Source organism: Myotis davidii, unplaced genomic scaffold (assembly GCF_000327345.1).
Source record: "Myotis davidii unplaced genomic scaffold, ASM32734v1 scaffold665, whole genome shotgun sequence".
Taxonomy (NCBI): Eukaryota; Metazoa; Chordata; class Mammalia; order Chiroptera; family Vespertilionidae; genus Myotis; species Myotis davidii.
Genome location: NW_006296410.1, coordinates 463,846 through 468,773, shown reverse-complemented (window position 1 = coordinate 468,773; position 4,928 = coordinate 463,846).

Sequence of the window (4,928 nt, the reverse complement as noted above, 5' to 3'; positions counted from 1 at the left end):
CGTAGGGTCCGACCCGCATCCGAAACAGCGCCAGCTGAGGCTTCTCGGGCCATGTGTCTTCTTCCCTAAACAGCGTGTGCTCGAGAGTAAGCACCTGGGAGCCTCCCTCGCCCAGCCTGTTGCGAAGGCTACCCCTCCTTCGCTGAGGGCAATGGCGGGACAGCAACCTCACCTTACGGCCAGGTGGTCCGCCCCGACCTGTTCCTTGCTTACCATCGGCTCTTGTCCAGGGAATGTCAGCTATGTGGGGGCAGGCCCAGCTGTGTCCACACCTGAACCTGGAGCGCCCGTGGCTGCGGCTGGGAATAGCAGTGTAGGGGCGGATGACCTTTCTGTTTGCACCCCTCCCTGCCCCCTTTGCCCCCGCTGGCCTGCCTGGCAGGTTCTTCGCGGATGACCCACCCACATCCCAGGCCTAACCTTCCAGACCTGATTCCAGAGGAACCCGCCCTCCAGGAGTGCAGGCCTTCACTCGTGCCTGCGTGAGCCACCTGCCTCCAGGTCACGGCTGCCGGAAGCCCACACTCACACCGCCCGTGGCGGGGAGCTGCGTGGGTGGCGGAATCTGGATTCTCAGGCTCCTCGAAGAGGACACATGCCTCCCTCCTCCGAACAGAAGGCCAGTCCGGACGTGTCCACGGGAAACAGTGTAGGGGGCTGTCTGAAGGGGGGCTCACTGTGGCCTGCGCTCCCTGACAGAGGGAAGTCCTTGGGGTTGCCCCTCTCCTCTCTCTGCCTCCAGTGGGGGAGAGGGGGGCGGGGGCAGCACAGGGGCTCACATACACCCCAAGGTGTGGCAACAAGTACCCGGGACCCAGGTTGCTGGCCCCTCCCATCGAGGACCCTGTGCTCCCGAATCTGTCTCTGCTGCTCAGACCCACCGAGCCGGTGAATGCAGAAAAAGCTGGTTTTCCTGCTTTTGTGTGCGCACAAGTGTGTGTGTGTGTGTGTATGTGTGTGTGTGTGTGTTTGTGTGTGTGGTGTGAGATGAGCATGGCCTGAGGACTATCTGGAGTCCGTGTCTGTGAGAGAGAGTGAGGGAGGGGGGAAAGAGGCTACCGGACGTGTGGGGGTCCTGATGGTCCCCTGTTTGTGCACGTGTCTGGCGTGAGTGGGTAGCTTAGTGGTGTCTGGGGCGTCCTATGTGAGGCTGCCGGGGTTAATGGCATGTGTGATGTGAGACGGGCCTCTGGCTTTCGTGTCAGTGTGGGTGAAACGGTTACCTGATTCTGTCCGAATGGGAGGGACCATGCACCAATTCTTCGGTGCACATGCAGGAACCCTGTCCGCTGTGGGTGTGCGTCTGGTGTGAGACGAGTGTGTTCCATCAGAAGCTGTGACGGGCGTGAGATTTCCCTCCATTGCAAGCGGGGAGGTCGCTGACCACAGTCCCCAGAACACACCAGGCCGGGCCAGTGGCTGTTCTCACAGGGGCAGCCACGCCTGTCCCTCCGGCTCCGGCCCCAGGGGTATGCGGGAAGCTGTGGCCCTGCACTGGGGGGCGTTTCAGAAGAAGAACCCTGACATTAGGAAACCCACCCATCCGCCTTCTACAGCGAGAAACCTCCTCTTTACTCTGGGTCGTGAGCACGTGTCCTCAGGAAGGGGCAGGAGGCGTCTTTTCCTATGTACCCCGGACCCGACCGTCTGGAGGCAAACACGCTACACTTAGCTGCAAATGACTGCTCTGAGGACCGGGACCTGCAGACACAGGGACAGGAGGTATCCATGGACACCTGCTTCCCAATCGGATCCGTGTTTTTATTTTGTTTTATTTTGCTAACCCTCTCCCAAGGATACTTTTCCATTTATCTTTTAGACAGAGTGGAAGAGAGAGGAAAAGACAGAGAGAAACTCAATGTGAGAGAAACACATCGATTGGCTGCCTCCTGCATACACCCCAACCAGGGCCCGGGCGGGGAGGAGCCTGCAACCGAGGTACAGGCCCTTGACCGGAACCGAACCTGGAGCCCTTTGGTCTTCAGGCCGACGCTCTGTCCACTGAACCACACTGGCTAGGGCTGGATCTGTTTTTTAAGAATATTTTGAGCCCAGCCGGTGTGGCTCAGTGGCTGAGCAGCAGCCCATGAACCAGAAGCATGGTTCAATTCCCTGTCAGGGCACATGCCCGGGTTTTGGGCTCAATCCCCAATAGGGGGCTCTCAGAAGCAACTAATCAATGATTCTTTCGCATCATTGATGTTTCTCTCTCCTCCTCTCCCTTCCTCTCTCTGGAATCAATAAAAACATATTAAAAAATAAAATAATAGCTTTATTGAGATCGAATTCTCATGTCATACAATTCACCCATTTAATGTGTATGGGTCAATAGCTGTTAGTATATTTGCAAATATGTGCAACCATAACTATGACCAATTCTAAAACATCTCATCGCCCCCAAGAAACCTTGTGCCCATTAGCAGCCATGCCCCATTTCCCCCAGCTTTCCAGCATCACCCAACTCAGCACCCCCAGTCGCTAATCTGCTCACTCGGATCTGTCTTTTCGGATCTTAGATTCTGAACATTTTATATAAGTAGAACCATAATATGTGGTCTTTGGTGCCTGTTTTCCGCCCCCCTGAGTATAGTGTTTTCAAGGTCCATCCATGTTGTAGCACGTATTACTACTTCCTTTCTCCTTTTTTTGCCAGATAATATTTTATTTTATGGACTTAGCACATTTTACTTATCTATTCATCACTTGATTGGCAATTGACTTGTTTCCAGCTTGAGGCTACTATGTGTTTTGCTACTATGAACATTGTCTTGGTTTTAGGGTGGACATGTTTTCTTTTCTTTAAAAAAATTTTTTTTTATTGATTTCAGAGAGGGAGGGAGAGATAGAAACATCGATGAAAGAGAATCATTGATCAGCTGCCCCCCTGCGCTCCCCCTACTGGGCACCCGGGCATGTGCCCTTGACCAGAATTGAACCCGAACCCCTCAGTCTGCAGGTGGACACTCTATCCACTGAGCCACACCAGCCGAGGCTGGACGTAAGTTGTCGTTTCTCTTGGCTCTGTGCCTAGGAGTGGGACTGCAGGGTTGTACACTAACTCTCTGAGGCACTAACCGACTGTTTTCCATAGATGACCCGACCACATCTCCCAGCGGTGCCTGAGGTTCCAGTCTCTCCACCTCCCTGGCAACACTTGTCTGCCTGTCTTCTTGGTTACAGCTGCCCCAGTGGGTGTAAAGTGGTATTTCACTGTGGCTTTGATTTGTGTCCCCCTGATGACTGTGTGGAGCATTTTTTCATGTGCTTCGTGGCCACTTACATATTTTCTGTAGAGAAATATCTATTCAGTTGACTTGTTCATTTCTAAATTGTCTTTTTATTGTTGGGTAACAGCTTATACATTATTTATTTTCTTACATATGCTTTATGTGTTCTAGGTACCGATGCCTTGTCAGATAGATGATTTGCAAAATTTTCCTCCCACTCTTTGGGTTGTCTTTCTATTGGCAAGAATGCCCAGGGCATGCAGTGCCTAAGAATTCTATTTTTTAAAATATATTTTTATTGATTTCAGAGCAGAAGGGAGGAGATACAGAAACATCAATGATGACAATCATTGATCGGCTGCCTCCTGCACATTCCCTAATGGGGATGGAGCCGGCAACCCCGGCATGTGCCCTTGACCGGGAATTGAACCGTGACCTCCTGGTTCATAGGTCAATGCTCACCCACTGAGCCACAACAGCCGGGGTCTTTTCACTTTCTTGATGGTGTCCTTTGAGATATAAATTTTTTGTTTTGATGATATTCTTTTTTAAATGTATTTTTATTAATTTCATAGAGGAAGAGAGAGGGAGAAAGAGATAGAAACATCAATGATGAGAGAGAATCTTTGATTGGCTGCCTCCTGCATGCCCCACACTGGGGACTAAGCCTGCACCTCAGGTGTGTGCCCTGGCCAGGAATTGAACCGTGACCTCCTGGTTATAGGTCAATGCTCAACCACGGAGCCACGCCCGCTGGGCTATTTTGATGATATTCTATCCAGTTTTTCTTTTGTTGCTTGTACCTTTGATGTCATGTCTTAGAAACCATTGCCTAATCCAAGGTCAAATAGATTTATGCTTATGTTTTCTTCCAAGAGTTTAACAGCTTGAGCTCTTCCATTTAGGCCTTTGTGACCCACTGGAGTTAACTTTGTATATGGGATATGCCAAGAGTCCAATTTCATTCTTTCACATGTGAATATTCATTTTTCCCAGCAACACTTGAAAAGACTTCTTTCTCCATGGAATTGTCTTAACACCCTTCTTGAAAACCAGTTGATCTAAATGTCAGGGTCTATATCTGGTCTCTCAATTCTAATCCATTCACCCTCATGTCTCTTCTTAGGCCAGCACCACACTGTATTGATTACTGTAGCTTTGTGGTAATTTCTAAAGTCAGGAAATGGGAGTCCTGCAACTTGGTTCTTCTTTATCAAGATTGTCTTGGCTATTCTGGGTCCCTTGAATTTGCATATGAAGTTAGGCTCAGCGTGGCCATTTCTGCAGAGAAACCAACTGGGTTTTCATATGGATTGTGTTGAATTTGTAGATCAAATTGGGGAAAATGAATATCTTAATATTGTCTGCAATCAGGGTGGCAGATATCTTTCTATTTATTCAGGCCTTCTTTAATTTCATTCAACAACGTTTGGTAGTTTTCAGAATCTAAGTATTGCACTCTTGTTAGATGTATTTGCAGGGCTGGCTGGCTCCCTCTGTGTTCCTTCCGTTCCCATCCACCTCGGCTTCCCCACCCAGCTGCTTCCCTCTGTTATTGTCCCTGCCCCAGTGTGGACCCCATGGGGAAGTAGAAGTCACGATCACTGTTTAAAGCTCCAGGGCGGGGCCTGCGCAAAGGTGGACACAGGGACGAGTTGTGGAGTCAGCCCTGCTACCCATCGTCCAGGAGCCAAAGGCAGG